The sequence below is a fragment of the Poecilia reticulata genome, chromosome 7 (assembly GCF_904066995.2).
Source record: "Poecilia reticulata chromosome 7, P_reticulata-male-v2, whole genome shotgun sequence".
NCBI classification, from domain to species: Eukaryota; Metazoa; Chordata; class Actinopteri; order Cyprinodontiformes; family Poeciliidae; genus Poecilia; species Poecilia reticulata.
In genome coordinates, this window is record NC_088836.1 from 20,589,162 (window position 1) to 20,596,985 (window position 7,824).

Here is a 7,824-nt window from a genome sequence, read left to right on the forward strand (position 1 = left end):
TCTGTGCCACACACTGAGGATGTGAAGGAATGAAACGGCTACAAGATGCGCTAACACACTCAGCAGCAACCTACAGGCTGGGCTTATGCCAATGGTCGTGTGCGAAATAAGAAAACGACAACAAAAAAAGCGATGTCTTGCAACTTTACATTCGCTAATGTTACAAATTTAATTTACGTTTTCTTTATTGTTAATCTAGAGCCATGATCCTTTTCTATATCTGGTCTGCAGTGAAAACTGAGCTTTTGGCCCATTCCCTCTACTGGCAATAAAACGCTTTTGTATTCAGCTTAATAAATAAGTGGCACGTCTGCAACTCTTGCAAACACCTTTCTTCGAGCAGTAAATAATATGTAAACCTAATATGAGCAGCTGACCATTTGTTTTTGGAAAACCATTGTCCAGAATCCAGCGGTGGAGAACAGCTACTCAAAATCACCAGTAAAACCCTTTTAGTATTGACTTTATGGAGAATATAAAGGTTGACCAAACTGGTCATATATCACGCTTTTTAAATCTGCGCATTGCGCCCATCCAGCCCGAGTAGCACACATACACACACTCACACACACGCGAGTGACCGAATCTGCACGCGCAACTTGCTTTCCCCGTAAGCACATCCACGCGAGCCGCTTTGATTGGCAGTCGCGGGCCTGTTTCTGTGGGATGAACGGTCAGTTACCCTGCGGCCTGAGAATTGTATTTATTTATTAGTAATATTATTATTATCATTATTATTATTAGTCTAAGGAATAAAAGGTGGAAAGGATGCTGTGTAGATTCCTCTCTTGGCATTCACCGCGTGCCTTAATTGTATGGACATTAAATCAAGGTCCGCTGTGAACACGCAGAGTGACAACCCCTTTTAGGACCCCGCTGATGGGCGCAGGATGAAGCCAAGCGAGCCTCCTCTCAAACCCCACTCCCCCCTCCCCGCCTCCCCATGCAACATCTTCCCCCCCTCCCCCCCCAAGGAGGATGCAAGACCATCATGCCGGAGATTTAAAGAACAGCTCCAGGTCCCGTGTGCGCGCTCAACTATACAGGCTGTACAGACACATACACGCGAAACTAAAGCCGATTTGCAGCGCGCCGCGCACACAAAACACACTCGGATCTAAAGCGGATTTACAAAAACAACGGACGCGCTGGTCTCCTGCAACTCTGCAGGGTTCACGTGAGGGAAAATTGATAGTGAATATCACTGCGCCACAACGCGAATGCCAGCCTCCCCACGTCTGAATCGTTGCATCACAAAGCTAGCGGCAGGGGGGAAAAGCCCGGCACACATGCAGGTGCGCGTCTTTACGCATCTCTTGGCACGCTACTTGACGTGGGATGACAGCTGAGAGCTATTTAATCTCCCGATTTCCTCCTTCCCAATAAAATGCACGACGTGGTCCAGGAGCACAAAGACAAAACTGTTAAAGACAGCAGCGCAAGCGGCGGCGCGTTATTCGTCTGAAGCCATACGTCCCACTGCGAAGAGAACTGTATGTTCCATTGAACTTGGCTTGAATGCAGTTCCTTGCCTTGTCCACGATCAACGCCCTCGGACACACACGCACGGTGCCTCCTTTCTCCTCTCGAGCACCTGACACTACAGAGTGCTATTCTTACATTATGCTACAGTATAGATCTTCAAGCGTGTCCCTACAGCCAGTGGAGACTGAAGCTGTTTTATTCTTTCTTTCTTCAAGGTCGGAAAAACAGCTCCTCCATCAGCCCCCCCAAAAAAACATCCTTTCGCCAACCAAGATGTCAGTCGCTTCCGTTCGGATTCGGCTCTTTAATCTGACCCATTTCGAGTAAAAAATCCAGCCCTGGTCGCATCCCCCCGCCCGCCCGCCCCCCTTCTCTGCTCTCCACTCCCCCTTCTCCCCCCCAGCCCCCCTCTCTCTCTCTCTCTCTCTCACTCGTTCTCATCTCTTGCGGGCTGTGTGATCCACTGTCTCCCAGATTAGAGCCCCCCTCTCTTCCCATCCTAGACAATTGCGAGTCTCTGCTGATTGGGCTTCAGCGCAAGAGGATTACATGGGCGCACAATGACGTCATGGCCCGGGGCCCAAGCCATCCCCCATCCCAATCACCACCACCACCACCACCCCATTAGAACCAAATCCTCATCAACCTCAAACGTCCTTGAAACCACCTACCTGACTTTCTGCAGCGCGACATGCGAACATGCGTCGGTGCCGGCTGCCTGTAATCAGCTGGGTGCAGCCGGCAGTTTAATGCAACGTAGAAGAAGAAGAAGAAGAAGCAGCAGAAGAAGAAGAAGGAAAAGAAATACAGCCATTGCTTTTGTGCACCTGCGCGTCTTAATGGGTTATTTTTGATATTGCTCTTGTCGTTTTCCTTTGCCTTTTTTTCGAGCATTTTTCGCATTCGATGAATATGTTTGATACTCGAAAAAAAACTGAACAAAGCGCCTCCATTATCGTTTCCATTTAAACAATATATGGGTTTAACCAGTGGATGGCCTTTGCTTTGAGAAGGAAATCCACAACTGACATGCTTAGCTGTGTTAACACAAGCAGTTTTGTGTGTGTGTGTGTTTGTTTATCTTTCGGTTAATCGTTAATTGCTGCTTGAGGTCTTGCCCACATGTCAAGATCTCAAATGCTCAAAGTCAAAGTTGTTCCTCTCAGGCCTGTGACACCAGAGCGTCGGGACCACAATCACGTGATGCTACAAAGTATATGACATAAGATAATAATTTGAACAACAGGGAAATAAATAAAAAATGTTTTTCAGATGCAGAATATGCAACATAATATGTTGCATGGTTATGCCACGAGTCACTGCTTCAAGGAAATGTGTTTTTTTAAGGCTTTATCTTTAACTTTTCCATTAAAATTGTTCTTTGGTTAGGTTTAAAGTCCCAAGTGAAATGTTTTTAAGTTAAATTTTTATTATAAATGAAAATGATTGCATTTTGCATTAAAAATAATACTACATAGTTTTTATACAAAGCACGTCATTGATTTTTTTTTTAAACGCTACTTTTCGTTTCAATAAAAAAATAAAATGAGCAATTATTCTGACTGTCAAGAGGACGCGTTCCTTAAACAGAAGCTCTTAAAACTGCACCATATTTGCATTGCGTGTTTAAACACAGTTCCAATTAAATCCCATCGATTTGTGTCCCGGAAGAAAATGTCAGTGGATTTTCAAATGTTTCTCTTGGCTTGTGTCTATACCTCCCACTGTTGGCTGAACAAAGAGACGGAGAGGAAGGTCTGTCAGCCCGTGTTGAGGGTGATTCCTCTGCTCGTTGTTTCTCGCTAACTGAGGCCATAGAATCGTAAATGTGGCTTCCCTCTCTCTCTCACTCTCTCTCTCTCTCTTTCAAACACGTTAACTTTTTTTTTTTTTTTTAAATATGCATATTGCCGTATTTAGGTCTGCACCACAATCTGCATCTCAAAACGCCCCTTGCTGCATTTACATCATTGCAAAAGCAATCCACTAATTCAGAGTTTGGCCTAAAAGTCTGTTGGTTCCTGCTGCCAAAATATATGGAAAAAATACAATAGCCCAAAGCGGCACAGCTGCCAACCGCTGCAGAAGAGGCGTCTTCTTTACCAAAAATGTCTATACTGATAAATCCACATCGGCTTGGATTCGTTATCCTTTGTTCAGCGTCTTACTGTCGTCCAACTCTGCGCCATAGGCTGCTGCTGGCTTCTGCTCCACTTTTTTTTTTTTTTTTTTTGCAACCTTAGGAAAAAAACAAAAAAACAAAAAACTGCACGCAAATGCAAAAGAAAAACGCCTAAACCTGAGTCAAACGTTCGTCCGTGTCCTTCCACCTGCACGACGAGCCGAAGAGAGACCGTGGAAGTGGATTGCAGTTGCAGTTTTTCCTCTCTTCTCGCCTCTCCCTCTGCGGAGCTGAGCGGCCTCCACATCTCAAGCTGAATGAAGGGGGAGTTGTCCCTGTGCATTACAATGACATTCAGGGCCCATTCATTCAGCCACTGTCTAACGGTCTATGGACAGCAAATGCACCCCCATCGGGGGGTCTCAGCCCCCTCATTACACCCCCAATCCCAACACGCAGCCCCCCACAAAAGCCTCAACAAAAGACGAGAGGAGAGTCGGCCCCAGTTGTGCGAGCTGCGGCCCCTGGACTTTTGAGGAATGCTGGGAACATTTTTTCTCCCCCCTGCGCGTCTGAATTACATCCAGAAACGTTCAGTTTCAACACAAGCTTTTCCAAATAAATGTATTATCGGAGTGGTACGCTTCTTCACTCTCGACACCTTCACCTTTCACCAGAAGCAGAGAGATATGCTGATCAAGTCCCGCGAGGTATTTTTGCACACTTACAAAAGTTATAAAAGTTAGTGCTAAAAGAAGGAAATCATTTTCCGACTCTAACTTACAGGAAAGAATCTGTGAAATAATTAATAGAGCCACCTACTCGAAAGTTACTTGCAAGTCTCCCTTTTTTTCAATACAGACTTCATCAGTGTATCCAAAATAGTACAACAGTGTAACTTGAGGGATTATGTTTAAATTTTTTTAAAATTTATTTTAAGTTATTTTTTTCCTCATTGAAGACAACATTAAACTTTTTTAAAAATATGATGTGTCAATAATAATAATAATAATAATAATAATAATAATAATAATAATAATAATAATAATAATAATAAAAAAGTCTAACTTTTACCAGAGTCAAGTTATACCATTGAAAAAAGTGCCCCGATCTGGGGAGACACGTTTCCCAGGAAAATCATACGGATTTCTGAAATGTTGTTGAAGGCCCGAATAGGCACAGCTGGGCGTCTGCTCATGGGGCCATTCATCAGGAGGAGAGAGGGTCAGGGCTGCAGCCCAGTGGGCAGCTCTGAACCATGTGCTCGTTATGCAGACACACAACCTATATGGCCTACTCTATAACCAAACCCACATTAAACACAGGGAAAACGTAGTCTGAGTCTGGAGACATCACTTATATGATTCCTCAAGATAAATAACACATTTAGACCTTTAGCATTTAGAGATGAAGGTCTAAATGTGCTACATATGTATATATAACTCATTTAGTGTGTGACACACACACACACACACACACACACACACACACACACACACACACACACATATATATATATATATATATATATATATATATATATATATATATATATATATATATATATATATATATATATATATATATAGCAGCTAGATGAGGACAGCAGCAAAAACTAAATTAATTCTCCAGGATATTTGAAACAGTAGGCGAAGTTTATCAAAGAGCAAATCACCGGCGCATTTTTGCCAAAAACAAAAAAAAAAAAAAAAAAAAAAAAACTCCCACACTTTTATACCGGCGCTGCTACATGTTTTGAGAGGCGTAGAGAGAGGTGTAACTTTGCAAACATTTCTTAAGTGTAAGAGAGCCAGAAGGACCCTCCAGCATTGTCCACAAGGAGAAAGAGAAACACGTTGACAAAGGAAGCCATTGTTCCCGGTGAACAATTCAAGGGGCCTAGTAAGCTGTCCTCTGCGATCAGGCAGCCGGCCGCTGATCTGAATGCAAGGGGCCACTCTGAGGAGAAATTGTAATATACGGCGAGGTATACCGCAAACACTGGTCTGTATTAAAGCCCGCAAGCTTCTGTACACACGCACTCAGTGGACACACGCAGCGAGGTGAGTCTGGACATGCAGGAATCGTGCATGTGCTTTAAATGGAACATGTTACACCTGCTCACAGGAGTAACCGTGGTTCATTTTTACAGCCTCTGTAGTGCTTGTGTGTGCTTCACACGTTTTGCAGCAAAATGTATCACCAAATAATATATATATATTTTTTATTCCAACCCTTGTACTCAGGTGTGCTTCTGTTGATGACTTTAGAAGTGTGCTGTACGGACAAAATGAAATACAATATACTGATATGTGATTTATGATCATAGAGCAATAGAAAAAAATAATGTGGGCTTATTGAATTTTACATTTAACACCTGCTCAAAGATTGTTATTGTGAAAAAAATAGTTAATTTTATAATTTAAGCACAAAAATAGAAAACAAGAGAAAATTTCAAATTTTTGTGAACCTCAAGGCTCACAGTCCAGTGTGCAGGTTCCTGTTTATTATTGCTTAATAAAAACAAAAACAAAACATCTTTGAACATTTGTTCAGAATTATTATAAGTACATCCTAACTTGCAATGCTGTGCTACAGTGACTCAAAAACAAGTTTTTTTCCCCTTATTCCATTAAATATCCATTCCACTGTGGTTTTTTTTTTTTTTTTTTGCTTGTTTTGGCAGAAGAATGAATTGCTATTTGTCCCTGGCTTTGCGCACTCCCTATCAATAATGCCGGGCCGTCTTCCACTGGTTGAGGTCAGCGTCAGTACTGATGTAGAGGTCCTTGACTCTATCTGATAAATGTCATGAGCCGTTTGCATTGATCTGCTTGTCACGCAACCTGCAGAAAAAGAGTCATTATCCTGTCTGTTTCTGTACAATTATTGTACGTTGGAACGGCAATTGAATATTTAAAATCTCCCTCTTGAAGGTGTGTCAGTGGGTATACATGTTAGAATCTCTGGCCAAAAAAAAAGGCTATTTTTTGATTTTAAGATTCAGACAGGTTTTTGTGATCCTCTTACAGATTAATAAAAATAATAATGCACTATTTTATTTTCAAATGAATAAAGGCTTTGAAATGTATGGTTGCTCTCACTTTATACATAGTATTTGTCTGGGTCTTGTGCTCCTGCCCCAGCTAGAGAGGAAATGTACCAGGACACACTTTTGTGGACATTCATTACTGAATGCTGTATAACAAGTCAAATCCCAGTATGTGATCACAGTAGCTGCACAGACCTTTCTTTTTGTGTGTGTGTGTGTGTGTGTTCATCTGGCATAGAGTAGACAAGTAATACCAGAACTGAGGTGAGTCTTTAGCATCAGGCGTTCACATGAAAACAAAGGCACACGCTTAACCTCCGTTCAAAGCATTTCTCTTACTGATGCTCATTTGTGCCCAGCAGATGACACACACACACACGCACGCACACACACACACACGCACACACGCACAACATGTAAAGCTGCAAACAGTCCAATAAAGTTATGTGCAGCCTTTCCCTTCCACAGGCTAAGCCTCACTTTGGTCTCATGTTCATAGCACACCGCTCCTCATCGCTGTCAGTTAACCCCACAATTAACCCACACCTCAGCCAAACATCATTAGGGAGCGAAAGGAAGCGAAACAGAGATGGAGATTTGCAAAGATAAGAAGGAAGAGTGGGAAACAGTGACATGCATCTCTCGGAAATTAACGATGACTCATAGCAAATTGCAAAAAATACAACAAGTCTGTTTATTTTTTATTGCTTTGAACTTTTACACCAATCAATCTTTTACCTATCCTGCTGCGTCAAACGTTCCACATTGTACATATATCTTAATTATTCCTCATGCATTTCTTTGATAGGGGATGATTAATCTACAATAACCATACAGCATCACCCCATGACCTCTCCCATCCCCCCACACTTCATTTTGCAGACTGGGAGGTTTGGACGTTGGGAGCATCAGAGAGGTTTTGCATACAGCTGTATTCAAACACGGTGTAGCCACACTGAGAGATTTGAAAATATATTTTAAAAATGAAAATTTTTTAATGCCATTTAAAAAAAAAAAGATTAAACAATAAAGAATTTGAAAAAAAAAATGGCTTAGAGGGTTTGATTTCTTGCACTTAGAAAAAGGAAAATAGACATTAATAGACACAGTCAAACAGTGATAAATGCTGCCATAGATGATCCACCATTCCCCCCCGATCCCCCAC